The sequence below is a fragment of the Sminthopsis crassicaudata genome, chromosome 2 (assembly GCF_048593235.1).
Source record: "Sminthopsis crassicaudata isolate SCR6 chromosome 2, ASM4859323v1, whole genome shotgun sequence".
Taxonomy (NCBI): domain Eukaryota; kingdom Metazoa; phylum Chordata; class Mammalia; order Dasyuromorphia; family Dasyuridae; genus Sminthopsis; species Sminthopsis crassicaudata.
The window spans coordinates 611185562-611207336 of NC_133618.1; the positions used below are offsets into that span (position 1 = coordinate 611185562).

General features: G+C 41.1%; 1 protein-coding gene across 3 annotated transcripts in view; it reads left to right on the forward strand.

Annotated features, from left to right (window-relative positions):
* Positions 1 to 8288: 8288 nt before the first annotated feature.
* Positions 8289 to 21775, forward strand: part of R3HCC1L (R3H domain and coiled-coil containing 1 like) — a 91196-nt gene continuing 77709 nt past the window's right edge. For 2 of the 3 annotated variants that reach the window (XM_074296022.1, XM_074296021.1), the window contains exon 1: positions 8289 to 8393. The gene's annotated coding sequence lies outside the window, so the exon portion shown is untranslated. The remainder of the gene's footprint in view (positions 8394 to 21775) is intronic. The other variant, XM_074296023.1, reaches the window with a different exon arrangement.

Here is a 21775-nt window from a genome sequence, read left to right on the forward strand (position 1 = left end):
CTGCTAAATAAATGGTTGTTTATTGACTATCTGATATCTCCCTATAGAATGTAAGTTTATTGAGGGCAAGGACCATTTGATATTTAGACTTCACATTCCTAGTACCTAATGCAAAACTTGGCAATTAGAAATTGCCTCCCTCCCTCCCCCCCTTCCTCTTTCCCTCCCTTCCTTCCTTCCTTCCTTCCTTCCTTCCTTCCTTCCTTCCTTCCTTCCTTCCTTCCTTCCTTCCTTCCTTCCTTCCTTCCTTCCTTCCTTCCTTCCTTCTTTCCTTCCTTCCTTTCTTCCTCCCTCCCTTCCTTCCTTCCTCCCTTCCTCCCTCCTTTTCTCTCTTCCTTCCTTCCTTCTGTCCATCATTTTTTCTTCTCTCCTCTTCTTTTGCCTACATAGGCTATCATACCCTTATCTGCAGGTGCTCTGCCCTCAGGAACGTAAATTTTGATAGCTAAAACCACACTAGATATCTTAGGGTTTACCAGCTAGATTTCTTTCTTACATACCATGCCTTAAACCCATATTACTCTGGCTCACATTGACTGACAACAACAGGTCTCAGACCTCATTTGGTCATTATTTGGGACTAGATGGCTTAGAGTGAATGTAAATAACAATTGTCTCTGTTTGTGCTAGAAAATCTGAGGGTTTTCTTCTCCCACACTGATGTTTGTTTCTTGTCTTTTTAATAGGTAAAAGAGGCTATTCTTTGCCTTATTTCTTACCTAGCCCTAATCACTGAATAGACCTTGCCTTAATCAAACTGAAACCTTGAAAAGACCTTAGCTTAAAAAAGATCAAAGTCTTCCACTGCACTTAGGGCCATCCCCATTCATCTTTCTCTCTATTTAGCCACTGGATGCAGATAACTCTGGAACAGAAAGTGAGGCAGGTGACCTTACACAGCCCTCCCTCACTTAAATCCAATTCACTTGCAAGTCATGGCATCCCCTTCCTGATGTCATGGTCCTCCTCTATAAGGAAGAACAAACAACTTCAATTTTTGCCTACAATTGAGCCCACTCAAAGTTTTGAACTTTAAGGACGTGGGAAAGATGGGAGGAACCCTGAAACTGTCTCTACTTTTGGGGGGAATGAGGTAAAACACTTGAGAAACTCCTTGAATCCTTGCCTCTGTGAAAGAACCGCCCCAGGGAATCAAGATAAGTAGTTTCATTCTGTTATCTTGGTGGGATTAGTTGAGTCCAGGACCACTCATACTCTGCCTGAGTTGCAGATCTAGATTTCTATTGACCTCTATTGAGCTGAAAATTGGCTGGACTAGTAAGCTGGAAATCTAGGCCTGGGGGCAGTAATCTCATTCAACTGAAACTTCAATTCAAAGATTTTGATCTGATTTCAACTGCTCCTAGCCCCTAGCAAAAGTTTCAAATTATAAAAAGGGGCAATTTGGGACACTTCTTTGCAGAGGATGTAAAAGCAGGAATCATGCCAGGCCAAGGGACCTTCCCTGGCATAGCTGCCTGAGAGGATCCTCTGCCCACTGAGAAGGCATTCTCTTCTCAGTGTCAGCCTCTCTTTATCTTTCTCACCTATTTCCCTAACAGGACTACACCCTTCTTTACCTCTCTGTCCAGATTTCTCTGCTAGGAACTTTCTCTCTCTGTCAAGATCTTGCCATGAAGAAAGTCAGTTTTCCTACCAAAGGCTGACTTCCCAGTGCCAATAAATTTCTTTTTGCCAGTATAACTTTTCGGGTTCATAAATTCTTTTATGAAGTCCAGAAGAGGTTTCCATAACTGTCTGCCCTGCACTGGACTTTATCACTTTGGTTCCCTGATCCCAGATCAAGGGGATCTGAACCTCATCATTTAGAGATCCTTTCCAATAAAAAAGGAAGTCATCAATTCCAAGGTATTTAGTGGTTGCTGGAAGCTAGGTGGTGCCATAGTATGGAAAACCTAGAGTCTGAACCACTCATCTTTTGAGTTCAAATCTGGTCTTAGACACTTACAATCTGTTTGACTCTGGTTTAGTCACCTAAGTTCTGTTTGCATCAGTTTTCTCATCTGTAAAATTAGCTGGAGAAGGAAATGGCAAACCAATTCAATATCTTTGCTAAAATAATCCCAAATAGGGTCATCACTGAAAGAAAAAACTGAACAACAAAGGGTATAAGGCTTTGAGTACCTAATTTGCATATGAAAAGGCCAGGAAAGAAGCTTAAACATCTAGCAAAGACAATGAATTTGCCCCCAAGTACAACTTGCCTCTGTGTCTCTGTATATCTTCTTATCTGAACATCAGGAGTGATTTTAGAGTTTAAAACAAAAATTGGAAAAATCTGGATTCCAGAGCTGTTTGTTGATTATTTAGCAAATTCCATTGTTCCTATTTTATGGCCTAGCCTGAAAAGGAGTAGATTTGGGGAATGTGCTGGATTCTCTTTGTCAGCCCTTGTGTGTACCAGGAAGAGCTGTAGAAAAAAAAGAAGCTAGAGATTAAAGGACATTAGCTTGTCAGCACAGCCATGCCCTCTGACCTCCTGTCAGGGAGTTGTCTGTTCTCCTCTCTTGTCAAGACCCTGAGGGAGAAGTGGGGAGGCTTCTACTAGTCCTCGGATAAGTGAAAGAATACAGCAGTGCCCCCGTTGAAGTCGGAAGGAGTAGCCATGACAGCTGGTTTTTAGATCTGTTCAAGCAAGGCCAAAAGCTTGCACACCAGACTGAAAACCAGACACTGGGAGGATACATAAGAAGTTATGGGGAGATGATACCTCCAGACTGAAATTCTTTATCTCCTTTCTCCCTCCCTAAGCTCCCTCAAGAAACCTTTTCTCTGGTCTCAGAGAAAGTCTGTTTACTTTTCTTTGGTTTAAACATTTACTTTGTCTTTATAAACAGCATTAGCTGGGTGTATTTATTGGAAATGCAGCTGGGAGGAGGAAATTGAGCATCCCAGGAGAAGAAAGATATATTCAGCACTGAGCTATTCCCTTACCTGCACTCTGCCCAAAGGAATGTAAATTTTGATATCTGTAACCTAGCTAAGTATCCTTGGGTTTACCATCTAGTGTTCTTTCTTAAGAACCAAACTTTAAAACCAAATCACTCTGGCTCTCATTGATTGGCCAATAATAGGTCCCAGCCCCAAGCCCCAAGCCCCAATTGATCATTATTTGAGCCCTGATTGACTCAGAGAATGTAAAAAGAAATTGTTTCTGTTTTGGCCAGAAATCCTGAAAGTCTTCCTCTCCAGATTGATTCTTTTTTTGATTAAGAAAAAGAGGCTATTCTTTGCCTCATTTCTTACTTAGCCTTAATCACTCAATGAACCTGGCCTCAATCAAACTGAAACCTACTAAAGACTTTAGCTTAAAAAAAACAACCATCTCCCACTTCACTCAGGTCCATCTGTAGTCCTCCTGATTTATATCTTGCCATTGGACCCAGATAGTACTGGAGGAGAAAGTGAGGCTGGTGACTTTTCACAGCCTACCCTCACTTAAATCCAATTTACTTGCATGTCATGACCTCACCTTCCTTATGTCAAGGTCCTCTTTGATAAAGTAGAACAAAAAGTTGGGCTGTCTTTGGCTGGGGGCTTGAAGCTTAAAAAAAAGAAAAGAAAAGAAAAGAAAGAAAGAAAGAAGAAGAGATCCTTTTGTGGCAATTTCTCAGCACAAGAAAAAGCATTTGTACTGGCAGTCTATCTAGGTAATGAGTTAATTGTAGTGTGAAGGGTTGCAAACAGGAGTGATTGAACAACTCTGCTGGCTACCTCACCCTACATAAATGATCCAAGAGAAGTCTTTTCTGACCAAGTGGATCTTGAAAGGAAAGTGTCCAAGATAAGGTAGCATTTGAATTAGACTTTGAAAGGATGTTTTAGGTGAAGGAGGTTTTGGTAGAGAAAGGGTATTCTTAGTATAAAGAGCAAAGACATGGAAACGATAAAATGGAGCATATTGTGGAAAGAAAAGGAGCATTTATTAAGCTTCTATTTAAAGTAATTAATAATGTCATCCCACTTGATCCTCATTTTATCCTATAGAGGTAAATGCTAAGATTACCCCTCTTCTTAAAACTGAGAAAACTGAGGCAGACAGAGATTAAGTGATTTTCTCAGGGTCATTCACTAGTTAGTGGCTGCATTTGAACACATGTCTTCTGTATTTCATGTTCAGAACTACTACAACTCCTAGTCATCTAGTCAAGATATAACTCACTGGACCCATGCCATTGGACTGGCTCAATATATATGCATGTACACACACACACACACACGACACAAATATAACTATATATGTGTGTATATGTATATATATGATATATATCTATATCATATATATACATATACACACACATATATATACACACCCATATATATATACATATATAATATTTTTTCCCTTTATTATTTAGATCTTGCCTAGATATGCATAAAGAAGCAGATTCCTTGTTGTCTAGGTCCAAGCAGGTTTCTCTGGTGCCCTGCTGCCTTGGGTTTTTAAACAAAATTTTAAATACCATATTCTTGGTTGAAATGTAGCATTTTTAATCCCTCTCTTTCTTGGTCACATTGATAAGGATTTTGTTCTTGGTTTTCTTTTTTTGGTGAATGATGGTGAAGAGAAAAGGCAAAGAGGCAGATTCAGAGAAGAGTGATTCTGGCCTCAGGGTTTCATCATGAGAAGAAACAAAGAGGAAGGGCCCTCGCAGTGGGCAAGGAAACTTTGAATAGCGGTCACACCTTTTCCCTCTATGTTGTTATCTTGGAGTGCCTTGACTCACTTGTAGTGTTGGTTTGCCCTTTGCCACTACATTTCCTATTATACTAAGCAAACTTCTGTATCATCTTAATCTTAGGGGGACTTCTTTCTACTGTAGTTTGGGGATGGAGGGATTGTTGTGCCTCAGTTTCCCTGAATTGTCTTGCCATAGTTTCCCTAAATTGTACTGCCCCAGTTTCTCTAATTGTTCTGCCTCAGTTTCCCTAATTGTTCTGCCTCAATCCCCCTGGTTGCAACACCCCCCCCTCCTGACCATTAGAACTGAGATAATTAGGGCTGTAGCTGGCCACTCTGATATTCCAAAAGAGTCCTAAAACCCCAGAGGTCCTATCTCAGACACCTCATTGGTATCCTCTACCTCTGTGTCTAAGTTCAGACTTCCTGGCTCCCAACTCCTCCTAAGTTATCAAGAATTTATGGTCCTACCCCCCACCTGTCAGAACTGAATTGATGGTCCCTTTCTGAAAATCCCCGGATCGCCAGAGTTCTGACTCCGCCCCTCCCTGCTCTATCCTGATCACTGAGAGCCCCATACGTTTCTTTGGAATCGCACATTCCTTGCTGGATTCTTTTGAGACTTAAATCTGCTTCAGCCCTAGGACCAAAACGGATCCGTTGGCCCCAGAAAATCTCTCCCTCTCAGAAACCCAAATAAAATATTAAAAACTCTCTAGTCTCTGTCTTGCCTCAGTTTCTCCAGAATTACAGGGTGAGAAGGAAAACGTTAGCGACAAAGAAGTGATTTTCCTCCCAGGACAAGGTTGGCTCATAGCTTCACGGACAAAGGACCAGTGACCAAGTGGAAGCTCAGGGCGCAGTGCAGAGAGCCCTGGGCCTGGGTCAGAAGATCAGTTTAAATCTGACCTCGCGCGCTTATTAGCTGTGCCGCTTTGGGCGAGTCATTGAACCTTAGCATAACTCAGTTTTTTCTTCTACAAAATGAGAATAGTAGTATCCCAGTATAGTATAATGTCTGGAAGATATTAAATGCTATGTAAACGTTAGCTATTATTATATTTTGCAGCCAAGTGCTGAACAATGAACTTCAGCTCTCCTTAGAAGCCTCTAGGAGGGAAAGGGAAGGTAATAAGCATCTACCGAGTTTGGTGCCGGGCATAATGTTAAGCTCTACTCACCTTCTGGGAGTCTTCACTTCTGGGACTCCTCCTTACACCTGGTTTCAAAGTCCGGCTTGGAAGCTCCCGGCCTGCCTGAACAGGGCTCATAGATGAGCTTCTCCATCATCTCCAAATATTGTCCCGTTGGACGGTGCGACCTCATAAGGCTGCTACAGAAATGGTTCAACCACATGCTCTTCCCTCCCCCCATAGTCTTCCTCCACCTTCTCAGAGAATCTCTGAGAAATCAAAGAAGGGAACTTAGTGTGATGGAAAAAAAAACAAAAAACGAGTGGAGAGTGAGTTAGACTACTAAACAGCAGAAATGACACAGCACCTTTTGCTCACAACAGCCTGGTAGGGCAGAGAATCCAGGCATTAACCCCATTTTATAGAATCTCAGAGCTGCTAACTTGCTCATAGATGGCCAGCTAAGGGCCCAAAGCTGCGTCTAACTCAATCCCTCCCGCCTCCAAGGAGAGGACGCTCCGGAAAGCCTGGATACCATTTCTGGATCTGTGCAACCTCAGGAAAAATCATTTAATTTCTCCGAGTCTTCCATTTCTCATCTGTAAAATGGGAATAAGAACTATCTAACAAGGTTGTAGTGAGGATCAAATGAGGTAATGGAAGCAAAGTGCTCTGTCCCCATAAAACCTCCTATCAACATTAATTTATAATATTACTTGGTACTCCTGAGATTTTCCTCCAGCAGAGGGACCTAGGAGTTTACAGTTAAACCTAATTTCCTCTAGAAGTCTTCCCTGAAAGTAAATACGGAATTGTTTCCTTCTTTGAAAACTAAATGCTACCAGGCTCAGGGAGTCCGCGGTGGAAGCATGCCCTGGAAGAGGAGGCATCTCCCCAGACATTCCCGCGACACGACGGAGTGGGAGTCATACGTGGAGTCTCCTCTCACGTCTCCCCCACTCCAACCTCCGGCTTAAACAAGTACACACTGCTGTCGTAGAAGCCTAGAAGACGGCTATAGGCCCTCCGGGTTATGGCAAATGGGCTGAGGGGCGGAGTTTTACTCTAGTCCGGCCCTCCCGCAGTCAGGGACCGTGAACTGGCCCCTGTTGAAAAAGTTTAAAAAGAAGGTCTGGAAAGCGTCATCGCGTTTCCTTCTTATGGGACTGAACTCTTGGCACTGAACTCGCCCAAACTCCAAACTGCCCTTTTGCCGCCTTCCTCTTTTGGGATCCTTTCTTCAAGGCTCAGTATTATCTCCTCAATGTAACCCTGGCGAAAGTTCTCTCCCTCATCTCCTTGCCTGCAGCTTAGTGTTTGTTGAACTGCACTGAAACTGAAGTGGAAGGAAGGTCCTGTAAAGGAGACTCCTATTCCCTGTGCTACCCCATTGCCCTTCCGCAGAACAGCGGCCGTGATACTTATATTGTTAAAATTTTAATATCTTCCTCCTTTTCTTTTTTTGGAACAAGTAGATTACTTCTTCGTTAGACCTTAAGCCCCTTAAGACCCCGGCTGATTTCTGCATTTCTCTATTTCCACCGTCTGACGGGACTTTTCTGCGCGCCCCTCCCATATTCCCCTGCAAGGTGTAGGAGTGTAATTGACGACATGTAATTGACCTCGCTGCCCCAGGATTCCCCAGACCCGCTCTCTCTCCCCCTCCGGACCGATTAGTGGAAATGAACTAGAAAAGAAAAAACAAACAAACAAACGGCAGAATACTCATCTTTCCACTAGTCAGTCATTCTTTATTTACTGTTCCTTTTTTTATTCAGCTCCTTGGGGTTCGTGACTCCCTGCAGGACTATGTAAGGCACGGAACACATTTTGGACACTGTACGAGCAATCCACTCAACAACAGTAACTGAGACAGCTGAGAAACTCAAGGAAGCGGTGTCCCCATTTTGAATTTAGCTTTTTTTTTTTTTTTTTTTTTTTTAATTTTTTATTGACTGATTTGGAAGAGACAATGTGGCTCCACGTCTTAATAGCCAGCTCGGACTGAAGACTCTGCGTCTAGTCTCAGATTCACTTAAATGACTCTAAGCTGGACCTCCAATCATCACCTGAAGCATCCCCATTATGAATGATACCGAGCTGTCTGCGAGGCCTCCTACCCCAAATTATGACCAGAAGGATGACGATGACGTGGTACTTGTGCAAAGGGCTGTGGAAAGTCAGACTCTGTTTGGGGACCTGGCTTCTCTCCCTGGGACCCACATTCTTATAGCCTCAATCTCACGCCCATCTTAGGGCTCCAATTTCTGGTTTCCGGCACAGGTGACTCGTCAGGTCCCTTCAGGATAACCTTGTAGTTCCTGCTCAATGCGGGAGGCTACACGGAGAACCCCAGGATGATAGCTCTGTCTTGGACAGATTTTTTTTCGACGCCTCCTCTACAGGGACTACAATTCCCAGAAGGCCTTGCGGAGACTAGGGGGCGGGGTCAGGGACCGAGCCAGGGCCTGGGCCCGGCGCGCGCGACAATAGCGAGAGCGGAAGCGCGCGCCGGCGGAGGAACCTATGGAAGCGGCGAAGATGGCTGGCGCCGCCGGGTAAATGCCCTGCCCCCCCCACCTCGACCCCACTTCCTCACTCCCCTCGGGGGGAGGGGGCTCTCCTTCCTCTGTTCTGGTTTCTCTTCTCTGGTCCCTTCCCGCCCGTCGCTCTTTTTTTCCCCTAAGCCTGGGGACCTAGCTTTCGGACTCCCCTCCCCCGAGGCTGAGGAGCGCTTTCCGCCTCACGTGATGCCGTGGGGGGGGGGAGGGGAGGCCCCGGGCGGAGGTTACGGGAGAGGGCGGGGAGGAGGAAGGGAAGAGGGCGGCGCCCGCCACTTCTCACTCCACCCCCATTCCCCCTCCACATCCCCTGGAGGCGTCGCGCTGCGGAGGCGCCCTCCCCTCCCTCCTTCCCTTCTCCCTCCCACCGCTTCCCAGCCCGGCCTACCCGGGCCCTGCGCCGCCTGTGTCCGCCCGGACGGCGCCCCTGAAGGGACATTCCGGGCTGGGGTTGGCTCCCTCTGCGTCTGGGGGCTTCGAGTCCCAGGGCGGACCACCCTTCCCCTAGACTCCACCCCTCCTCGCCGGCGTTAAGTCTCCCTCTGCCCGCCGCTGTCTTCCCTTCTGCGTGCCCCTTCTCCCCTCACCGGGCCGCGCTACTCTCCCCAGGCTCTCTTCCCTCATCACTGCGATTCCCGGCCCTCCCTTAGAGGGCACGGACGGCCAGGCTGCTGGCGGGGGTTAGCGGGGCCAGAGTCCCGACCAAAAGCAGCTCTCCACCCTCGGCTTTATTTTGCATTTTGGGAAACTGAGGGCTAGCGTGGAGAAATGACCTTTGGCCAGTCAACCTTTGACCTCTCCTGTGCCGGCCCCCCCCCCCCATGGCGACGATTAGGGAAGAGGAGAGGGCGGAGAACGAGTGTTTATTAATAAAGTGCCCGCTCTGTGCTAGTCACGGCAATACGTCCCTCCCTCTGAGAAACAACCTTGGGAGGCGGGCACTACGAGGAAACTGAGGCAGGCAGCCGGAACCGGATTTGCCCAATCCAGGAAGCATCCAAGACGGGATTTGGATGACTTACCCACCTGTGACCTCTCAGCCTCTGGCTTTTCCAAAGGTTCCCTCCGATTATTCTCTCTCCTCTCCAGTTCCCTCCCCCAGGACCCCCAGATTTCTGTCTGAAACACCAGTTTTATCACTGTCATCGGCTAGCTCCAGAACTTGGCACATTGTCGCTCCTCAGCCTTCCTACTATTCACCTCCCCCTTCCCCCGCGGCTTCTTTTCTCCCCCTGAGCCCTGCTCAGTTTTCCCCTCACCCTCTGTCTTTACCTCCATCCTTGAGGCCTTGCCACTCACCCTTCCATGTTCCCCAGCCAAACCCTGCCCGGAAAGTTTCAGCTCCCGCTCCCTCTGGTAAAGTCCTCGGGAGCGAATGCTCCCTTCTTTGAGTTGCTTACACATTTACTGAGGAATAGCAGCCCCTCCCTGCTCCCTGTCTGGAAGCCTCTCGCTGTTCTACATACAGAAGTGTGACCTGTCTTGACTAACCTGCCCCTTCCCCGGTTGCCCCTGTAGTGGGCACTGCGAAGGTCTTCAGTAAGTCACATTGTTGTGGGGAGCAGTGACTACTCCAGGCCTCCGTTCCAGCTCAGACAGCCGGGTTATCGTTGCCCATTCTGTCTGTGTCTCATACTTAAAGCATGTAGTCCTATCCTGTTCTTTTCTCACTGGCTCCGGGCAGGTCTGGGCCCATCCAGTCTTTGTGACTTAATTTCCTTATAAACAAAGAACAGTTTTTAGATTCCCCCTCCCCCTTGGTGACCCCTTCTAGTGATTGTTAAGCATCTTAAAAGCTGTGTCCAAATCCCTGAAAGGAAAACACATAGCTAGAGATGTAACTTTGTAGGTGGAACAGAAAAGCCCCCCAGAAATCATTTTGCTGAAATAGAGCTTCCTATTTCTAAATACTATAGGAAGGGTGACAGTGCTATTAACTGATTGTCTTTAGTCACCTTATCCACCAAAGTAAAGCTGTGGCCTTGCATTTAAATTAAGGAGTGATAATCACCCGTCTTTATGAGCACTTAAGGTTTTTTTGGTGCTTTATCATATTCCATTTGGCAATCACAACCTTGTAGAGTAAGTTCTGTTATTTTCATTTTCCAGATTAGGAAACTCCTGCTCAGAGAGCTTTAAGTGACTTTCCCAGGCTCAAATACCAAGTAAAGAACGTCTAAGGCTGGTTTGTGATTCAATACTTTCTAACTCCTAGTTCTCCACTTTATTTCTTATATATCATGCTGGCTCATGATGCAAGGTCAGATGTCTGTTTCATTCTATGAAGAATTTCTATTCTGCAGTTTGATAGAGGAGAATGACAAATCTGGGGGCTGAGCAGCTCTGGAAGCCCTCCTACTAAGTGTCAGATGAGGTGTGACCTTCACCAAGCTCAAATCAGTAGGACCGAGGATGGGATATAGCCTCTGCAAAGATGTGGATGCTGCTTTCTGTCTAGTTTCTCCAAATGGAACTGCCTGTAGGTATTTTCATGACTTGTAACAAGGTGCACAGTATAACTTGAAGCAGCAGTACAACTCTTGTAACTTGTATATTGGCTTTTATACAAGTAAGGAATTCTTGTCCCCTGGTTTGAAAAAAATAATCTGACCTGGACCTATAATACTTGAAGGCACAGTCCAGTGGAATGAAGTAGTAGAAAGTGTAAGAGGGTGTAGTTTCCTCTCATCCTCCCTATTCCCCCTTCCCCAGTTTTTATCAGTGAAGTTAATCAGGCTCTATCTACCCAGGGTGGTCAGACTGGGCGAGGCCACGTGTGAATGTCAAGTAGAAGAGAATAATTTGATGAACAAAAAAGAGAAATGAGGTTTCCGTTTTAGACTGTTAGGCTTTCCAGCTACTGGAAGGTCTTAGCATAAGGAGTCTAATTATATATTTATATTACTAACTATGCTCTGATATATACAGAGCCAGGTGTTTGGAAAAGGTTCCTTTAACATCCACTTTGGTTTCCTATCAATACATCTCTGTCTTGCCAGCTGCATATTTGCTCACAGGATAAATCAGGAATAGTGTGCTATTTTTTCCCATAATGTGCTTGCACATGAAAGCTAAGGAATAGAGTGTTATTTCCATCCACATCTGTTTTGTGTGCTATAGTGAATGTTACTCAGATTTTCCTTTAAATCTTTGTTCTGTGAATGTTTTTTACTTTTCTGAGGCATCCTCCCCTATTCAGAAGGGTAGGGCCTTCTCCAATATTGTGTATACTCAATAAATATCGAATGACCATGTATCAGCTGATTATGTAGATGTTGTTAGTGACTCGCTATTGGTACAATTTGCATTTTGAATTATTTTACTAGTAGGGGTAGTGGATTTGGCTAATCCATCTATACCCTTATTTAGGTCCTCTTGTGCCCAATGTAGACTTTTTGCTGGCTGGTGTTGGGAGTGCAGTGTCTGAAAGTAGAAATAGGGAACAGAACAAGGCTAATTGGCTCACAGGGGGATTGAACCCATGACCTTGACTTCATTATCACCCCGAACCAACCAGCCATAGACAACAAATACATATTAAGATGTTTCAGTAGTTCCCAAAGAACTACTTTCTTCACATAGTTCCTTTCCATTGGAATTGAGAGAATGAGGAACTATAATAAAAACTAGAGTCTCTAACTAATAGTACTCAATGTTTTTTGGTCTGTGAATTATTTCACTAAGGGCAAAACTGTACACTAATCATTTGTGCTACTCACTTGTGCTTACCATAGCCAAAAACAAACTAAACCTAACACATGCAACCTCCAGTCCTCAATAAACTGAAAAGAATACTGCCATGGTTTTGATGAAACACAAATGATAGAAATCAGAAATAAATTAACTCAGGCCAGAAATAAAAGAACAGACATTGCCTAATCATCAACTTAAATACTATAAGAAATCCTCTAAAGTACTACTGATGGTCATAATTTGAGAACCACTATAAACTAACCATTAAATTATAGAATTTCTAGCTGTTAGTTGAATTACTGTATATATTGCAGATTCCTGCTAGTCTTCAGGGAGACAGAAGAAAGAAGACATGTTTGTTTACTTCTAAGGGTATATTCTGACTTCTACCAAACCTTTCTTTAAAAATTGTACTGATACCTGTGGGAGGCAAGGGGCCATTTAGAGTTCACCATTGATAGAGTTCAACCCAGCAGGATTAAGGAAAACCCTCTAACCCTTAAGTGTTTATTGAATGACAGAGAAATCCTAGTTGTCTGAGCCTTATATAACTAAAGAAGTTCTATAGTGTCAGCCACTGTGCAACAGCATCAAAACTCCATTTGGAGAGTCCTGGGAGGCTCCTCCCTCAGAAAATATGTGCCCTCAACCTATGAAGTCTGTTTCTTACTGTCTTCTCAACACTATCTCTCTGTCTTCCATTCTTCACATTTACTTTTCAGGTATATTAATAATTGTCATCCTGACTTTTTTCTTTTGTGTTTCAAACCTGACTGGTCTTGATCCAGTGATACCTGACAAGAAGTGCTAGAGACAGCAGGCTTTCAATGTGAGGTGTTGTGAAACTGCCAAAAAGCAAAGGCTGTAGATGTGGAAGCTTTTTCTCTTTTTAACTAGAATGTGAGGCAGCATTTTTGAGAAAGGTGTGAAATTCTATAATACCAGGTCTGTCTTTTATCAAATCTGAATATATATATGTATATATATATATATATTTGGTGATAGTATTTTTTTATATTTTTTAATTTAAAAATTTTTATTTTCCAGTTCCAAATTCTCTTCCCTTCCTTTATATCCTCTTCCATCCATTGGGAAGGCAAGAAACATCTAACGTCACATAAAATGTATTTTCATATTAGCCATGTTGGCAAAAGAAAAGCCAGAAAAAGGAAATTAAAAAAAAAATATGCTTCTGAATTCACTCTATAAATCTATCAATTATTTATCTTGAGATGGATAGCATTTTTCATCATTGAGACCTTTGTAAGTGTCATGGAATATTGCATCCATCAGAATAGCTAAGTCTTAAACATTTGATGATCATTACAATCTTGCTGTTACTATGAACAATGTTTTTCTGGGTGGGTGTTCTTTTCACTTTGTATCACCTCAATCAAGTACTTCCCACCTTGTTCTGGAGCTATTCCCTTCCATCATACTTACATATTGTCACTTATATTGCTATTTACCACTTGATGAGATTCCCTCAATTTCTGATTCTTTATCCCCATAAAAAGAGCTGCTGTATATATTTTTGTACGGATGTAGCCTTATCCTTAGATTTTTTTTGGATCTGGATCTAGTAGGGGTATTGCTATGACAGGTTATATACAATTGTACTGCTCATTGGACTTAGTTCCAAATTCTCCAGAATGGCTGGCCTAGTTTATAGGGGTTTCTATTGACTTAGGATTGGACTGTTTCATGGTCTCCTTTCCCTGGGATGTCAAAAAGAGTCTATGATTAGAGAAGAAAAAAAGGAAGGTAGATAAGATTTGTGTTCTCAAATTCAAGCTGAGATTTTTCTTCTTAATGCAGTGAAAAATTGGAAATATTGAGGTGCTCATAGGTAAGAGAGAGAGACTTGAGGGCAGATTGGGAAACATATATCATAATTTTAGAGCGAAAGGGGACTTTTTCAGATGAGGAAACTGGGATTAGAGACATGAAATAATTCATCCATTGTAACACAAGTTTGAACCCAGATCTTAATCTAAATCCATATTCCCTTTTATGACTTTACTTTGAACAACCTTATTCTGATGGCACCTCACTCACTATCATTGGAAGGGTTAAAAATTGCCTCAACTGGAAATAAAAGGGGAAAGCACAAATAACATTTTCAATAATATTTATATTGAGAATTTTAATAAGGCCTCTTTGAGCTCTAAAATTCCAGATCTATGATCCAACATGCCTTTCCTTTGGTTACTAAATTTATTTTTCATGCTTGGTATTTTTAAATTGTTTGCCTCTCCAAGTCAATTTATGTATTGTAGATTATTATTTGTTGTTGTTTTTGCTGAGGCTATTGGGGTTAAGTGACTTGCCCAGGGTCACACAACTAGGAAGTGTTAAGTGTGAGGTCACATTTGAACTCAGGTCCTCCTGACTAAAGGACTGGTGCTCTATCCACTGGGTCACCTACCTGCCTGAGACTATTGGTTTTTTTTTTGTTTGTTTGTTTTTTAAAGAAATGCTCACTTGGCTTCAGTCTCAGGATAGCAACATCTAGACTTTTTTTTTTTTTTTTTTTGTTATTGTTTATGTACATCAATAAATATTTATTAATATTCCAGTTTATGTTTACTAAGCCCCTATGTGCATGGCACTATGCTAGTGCTGACCAAAAGAAATAGTTCTTGCCCTCTTGAGGAGCTTACTAGATTGGAAGGGAATTCTTGTTATAAATAAAAGTTTACATATGAGTGAATTGTGGTCTCATAGGTGTTCCATATAGGGGTTGTTTCAGTTTCCCTAAAGAATATATGGGAAATGTTATTGAAAGGCAACAATAAACAGTTCATGGAATGTTTATTTCCTCATAGTCCTTATGAGCATAAGAAGAATTGAAACTTACATTCCAGTATCTATTGCAGCAGGTAAATCTTTTTTTTTTTTTTTAAATTCTGAATCAACATATATGCTTAATGACTTCATTAGGAATATAGGAGAATAGCTAAAAACTACATTGGTTAATGTCAGAATTAATAAATGAGAGGGAACAAAAGCTTTTATACTATCTGTAAGCCTAATACCTACATATCTTAAATACTTTTAAGAAAAGTTAGAAAGTACTGAATATCACAAAAAAATAAATAAAATGACAAAAAATAAGAAGACAAGATCTGTTTTAAGATATGATCATAGGTGTGATTATTTACACAGATTATTTAAAAATCAGTTATATGCATCAATAGACTAGAGGAAAGCAATTGATAGCAAATGCCAATAATAAAAAATGAGAAGATATTTGATGTAAATATAGATGACCTAATCAAGGTGTACAGTAAAGATGTTGACTCCCCAAAATGAGAATGGACAAAAGTAAAGGTACTGGCTCATTACTTTTTGTTTAAAAAAATATATATCAGCACAGAACACTATTACAAAAAGAGATTCTGAAGAATGTGGAAACAGCACCATTCTCCCGCCCCCCTCCGCCCCCCATCAACCATTCGTTATTTTTACCTAGTACAGAGACATGGCAGCCACAAGTTAACATGGTTGGAAAATTACTAGCAGTATTACTAATAGTATTGCTTTACAAGATAGTAACAAAAATTGGAAGTTAAATAGATCTATAGAAAGTTTGACATAGGACCCAGCTAAGCCATTTTTTCCTAAGAACATCTATAGATGAAATGGAAGATATTAAATAAAAATGAATTGGAGCAGATCTGCTAGGCAGGACATTTCAGGAGGAAGAAGAAAAAAGACTAAAAACTAGAATTTGGAGTCAATTCGATTGGGTGACTTAGTAGCTAAGTCTACTTACTATACCATCTGTAGGAAAAAAATCTAGTAATATGGTTATAGATTGAGGGAGACAGGTAGTAACAGCAGCAAACATTTGCATAGGGTCTACTATGTTCCAGGTACAACAATCGGGAGGTAGGTGCTGCTATTATCCTCATTTTACAGATGCAGAAACTGAGGCATACAATGGCTAAGTGACTTGCCCAGAGTCAAAAAGCAACTAAGTGTTTGAGTCTGAATTTGAACTTGGGCATTCCTGATGTTAGACCTGGTGACTGTGTCACCTAGTTAGAGTTTCTGTGACCTTCTTAAACAGTGACCACTGATGCCAACATCTAATATGCATTTCTTTATTGCTTCTTAGTTCTGAGCTATCAGCAAAGGCATTTATATAGCACTTTTAATGTTTGCAAAGCACTCCGTGTTATCTCATCTGAGACAGGTGCTCTACTACCCCATTTTACAGATGATAGAACTGAGGCTGAAAAGAGTTAAGTGACTTACCCAGTTTCACACAGCTAAGTAAGTGCCTGAGGTAACATTTGCACTCGGTTCATGACTCCTACATGGCTAACTTAACTCTTGACTTTTAACACTTTTAACTCCCTAGTTTGAGTCTACCCAGAATATAAAAAGCAGCACTGATTTTAGGTGTAGCTCCTTAATTTGGCATTGCTACTTGGAGGTGATAACAAAATGAAATGTTTCTAAAAAAAAAAATTATCTTAAATAATCAAGTCCCAGGTAACCTGAGGGTCACCTCTGTATGGTGCTTTGCTATAATAGATGCTAGTTATTATCCAGTCCTCTATTCTAAGGTAAAAATGGTATCCACAGCGATTTTACTTTAGTATTAAGGCAAATTATCTGACCCAGTCGGAGAATAAATAACTAGCTTTCAGAGATTATCAAAGAAAAGGGTTTGTAAAATCTAGAGTGGCATAAAACAGAAGGGTTGGATTAAATAATCTCTAAGGGTACTTTTAGCTTAATTGGTAATAATTAACTATTCATATAGCTTCATGTTTGTAGGAAGAAAGTCTGGCTTAGAGTCTGACCTCTGACACATACAGGTTCCTGAGTCGGGCTAAGTCATTGAACTACTCTGTTCCAGGCACACTCTAAGACTAAGTCACGAAACAGTTACTGATATTGATATTGGAATTGATAGAGGAAAATTTCTCACTATGAAGCTTCTTATCCAGGTGGTAACACAAACCTGGAGTCAAAGAGGGTCACTTAGTTACTTAGGCACTCCATGTCAGATGTTCTATTCACAAGGCCATTGACTATTTGTGATTTTCCTCTAAAATTTCTACATAAACAAGGTGTATTGTTAATTTCATCCATTCACATAGTATATGCTGAAGGGGGAAAAAAAGAAGGAAGAAAGAAAATAAGAAAGAAAGAAAAAAAGTAGTGATTGTCAGACAATGTACATAGTTGCAGAAAGGTCTTAAAGATGAGGACTGTGAAGAGTTAATCAGATTTAAGAACAGAGATTGTTAATAACCTTCATCTCTTTCATCTACATACTTTGAAAGCAAAGATCCCTTTTATCTATAGACTTTCACCATGGTTTTCCCTTGAGGATACTACATTTCTTTCAAATCTTTTCCAATCTTGACCTGAATGGAAGGGCCAGAAGGAAAGATGGGCATATTTCTTGATTTCCACTACTATTTGTAGATTATTTCCTCTGCCATCATCTTAAAGCTAATCTTTACTCTTTGGAAATCCATATAATTTACTTGTTACCAGTCTTTTTACTAATTGTTGTCATCTGCAGGTAACTGCCCCAATTTTTTCGTTCACTTTAGTTACTTGGATCTTAGTCTTCCTCATTACTCTATCCTTCTGCTATCATCCTGATCCCCTAACTTCAGTCTCCTTAGTCCAAATCCTTCTTTCTCCAATCCATATACAGAGAGACTAAGTCATACCTTAGACTTTAACATCTATTTCATGACTTGGAAGATTTAGAATCTTGAAATTTCATTCTCTGACCATAACTTTTTAAAAATAAAATTTATTTTATTTTATTTTAAGATATAAATTCTCTTCTTTCCCTCCTTCCCTACTAAGAAAGCAAGAAAAACAAAGTCCATTATAAAAGTATAATTAGGCAAAACAACTTCCCACCTTAGCCTAGTTTTTTAAAAATTGTTTTCATCTGCATTTTGAGTCCTTCACTTTTCTGTCTAGAGATAGATGCATATTTCATCACGTTATCTTCTGGAATTGTTATTGGTTATTGTCTTAATCAGCATTCTTAAGTTTTTCAAAGTTGTTTGCCTTCACAGTGTTGTTGTTATAGTATAAATCATAGTCTTATTTCTGATGGGGTACAGGAGTTGAACCCCCAAATATATTATGGTTTCAGGCTTCTGTCACAAGGTGTCTAAAAAGAATTTGTAGGCTTAGACCATCTCCAAATTAAAAAGCAAAGATTTTATTGCACTATTGGCATTGAGTTAAGTTTAGCCATTAACAAGAAGAAAGATGCCATAAGGCAAGCTAAATTCCTAATGATGTAATAGAGAACTGCTAATGAAGTGGCCATTATGATGCTTAGTAAGTAGGCTAAGTTTCTAAAAAGGGATGAGCAAAGAAGTGGGGAGCCAGGAGGTTCTTTTATAAGAAAAAAATATTATCAGGAGTTAACATCTGAAGCTTGGCCTTCTGATTGAATGTAGCATCTGAAGGGAAGAAGGGTCGGTATAATTTTGTCAGTGCTAGGAATTAAACAAGGAATTCCACTAGGGCCCACTGCAACAAAGACCCACTTAAATTCAACAAAAGCCTCCTATCAAAAGCTCTCCCTATGGCCCACCTACCTACCCAGGACCTGGGGTCTTTTTGCTTGGGTCTCATTCACCCCATTGATTCTCTTCTCTTTGTATCAGTTCATACAAGTCTTCCCAGGTTTCTTCAAAAAACTGTCTTATGCATCATATCTTACAGTACACATTTCTTAATATAAGTTATCCCCTCTTACAGCTGGTTAGGAAATGCTTCATGTAGGAGATAGCATTTTAAACTTAATTTAGAAGAATAAAGAGGGAAGTTAGGTGACTGGGAAAAGGTTTTTCTTTTTTAAATTTTATATAATAGTTTTTATTTACCAGATATTTGCATGGGTAATTTTACAACATTGACAATTTGAACCTTTTATTCCAATTTTTCCCCTCCTCCCCCCCCCCCCCATGGCAGGTCAACCAATACATGTTAAATATGTTTAGAGTATAAATTAAATTATGTTAGAGTATAAATTAAATACACTATATGTATACATGACCAAACAGTTGTTTTGCTGAACAAAAAGAATCGGACTTTGAAATAGTGTACATTGAGCCTGTGAAGGAAATCCAAAATGCAGGCGGACAAAAATAGAGGGATTGGGAATTCTATGTAGTGGTTCCTACTCATCTCCCAGAGTTCTTTCCCTGGGTGTAGCTGGTTCAGTTCATTACTGCTCTATTGGAATTGATTTGGTTCATCTAATTGTTGGAGAGGACCACGTCCATCAGAATTGATCAAAATATAATGTTGTTGTTGAAGTATGTAATGATCTCTTGGTCCTGCTCATTTCACTTAGCATCAGGTCATGCAAGTCTCTCCGGGCCTTTCTGAAATCATCCTGTTGATCATTTATTACAGAACAATAATATTCCATAATATTCATATACCACAATTTATTCAGCCACTCTCTATTTGACGGGCATCCACATAGTTTCCAGTTTCTGGCCACCACAAAGAGAGCTGCCACAAACATTCTTGCACATACAGGTCCCTGGGAAAAGGTTTTTTAGAAGAGAATTAGCTTCAGAGGAAGCTTTAAATTTTATAAGAACTGCTTGACTTGGGTGGAGAGCAAACATGTATAAGGTGGCCAAAAATCATTTGGTTCACTTCTTAGCTAACACGTCAATTTCAATTAAACTCAAAAACATTTACCAAGTGCCTGTTATATTAAAGAGAACTGTGCTAAGTACTGAGAGAGATAATAGTTTAGATAAAACAGTCTCTGGTCTAGTAGGGGGATGTATATTACACACCACAAATAACTATAAAAAATGGTACATCAGGAATAACTGAGCAAAATACAATGTGAGGTCCTGTTATGCCACAGTCTCCTTGAACTGTTCTGAGTTTCCCTGCATTAGTTTCCCTAATTGTCCTGAGTGAGTTTCCCCAAATTGTTCTGCCTCAGTTTCCTAAACTGTTCTGCCTCAATCCCCTTAGTTGCAAACTGCTCTTCCAGTTCATTAAAACTGAGGACCATTTGCTCTAAGGTTATACATTGTCAATATGAGACTCAAGATAAAGGGGAGTTCAGACTTTCTGGCTCCTAACTCCTTCTGCCATTAAGAATTTATGGTTCTACCCTCTACGCTGTCATTGTTCTTTATCCCAATTTATCAGAATGTCTGGTGTCTCCCACCACCCTATCAGAACCAGATTGATAGTCTGTTCCCACTCTCAATGTTCTGACTCCGCCCCTGCCTTGGTCTACTCCTGTAGCTGAGCTATATGTGTATATGTGTCATTGAGGATACTTTGAGACGAGAGTCCTGTCCAATCAATCCAACTCTCCAATTAATAAAATATTAAAAACTCTCTAATCTCTATCTTGCCTCAGTTTCTCCAGGATTACAGTCCAAAGGGGAAAAAGTTTTTACTAACTATGCTTTAGGAAAGAATCAAGGAGGGCTTCCCGTAGAGTGGTCATCTTCAAGGACAAAAAGGCAAACAACTACTGTGAGTAGTTACTCCACTGGGGATTCAACTGGAACTAGTCAGTTGATCATAAAGCTCTTTTCCTCCCTCCCTCCCTCCCTCCTTCCCTCCCTTCTTTCTTTCCTTCTTTCCTTTCCTTTCTTCCCTTCCTTCCTTCCTCCTTCCCTCCCTCCTTTTTTTCATTCCCTCCCTCATTCTTTCTTTCTCCCTTTCTTCCTTAGAGGGGATCATACCCTTATTTTCAGGTTCTCAGCTGAAACCTCCCAAGATGTCTTGGGATTTTACCAGATTTCTTTTTTAAGAACTATGCCTTAGGGGCAGCCAGGTGGTGCAGTGGATAGAGCACCAGCCCTGAATACAGGAGGACCCGAGTTCAAATGTGGTCTCAGACACTTAACACTTCCTAGCTGTGTGACCCTGGGCAAGTTACTTAACCCCAGCCTCAGAAAAAAAAAAAAAAAAAAAAGAACTATGCCTTAAACCCAAATCTCTCTGTTTCTCAGTTGATTGGCCCTTAGTAAGTCCCAACTCAAGCCTCAGTTGGGTATAATATTCTATCAGATAGATGGCATAGTCAATAGATCAGAGTAATTCTTGCCTTAAAGCTTGGGTATTTGGATTTATCAAACACTATGTTATGATAGTCTTATAATCACAGTAGCTTAATACTTAATAGACAGTAACACAGACTTAATAAATATTGTTGATGAAATTTTATCTAACTTTAAGGTAGATTTAAATGTATCAGTATGTTAAGAAAGTCCATGCTAAGGTCAGGAAACTAGAAGCAATCTGAGCTTGTATAGTTCATATAGGCCTCCTTTCTTTTCCTTCCCAGACTATAATGCCCCATTTTTCTGACAAGTTGAAATTTGTTCTGAGTTATATGTATTTCCCCATATTTGTACAGGCTAGGATACTTTGACTTTAATTAAATCTTTACCATATCCTTGACCTAAAGCCTAGAATTTGTGTTGTTATCCTATAAGAAGAATGTAATACATTTATGTTTTTTAAATAGGTCAGGATAGTGATTCTCAGGCTTTCATTACTTCTGCAGAGTATACTTAAGTGTTTTGTCTTCATTTGGTCAACCCCAGTCCTCATGACTTTATTCTTTGCCTTAATTATCTTTTATTTAACAGTAGCCTTATGAATGATCGGAAAGTAGCCAATAACCTATGGAA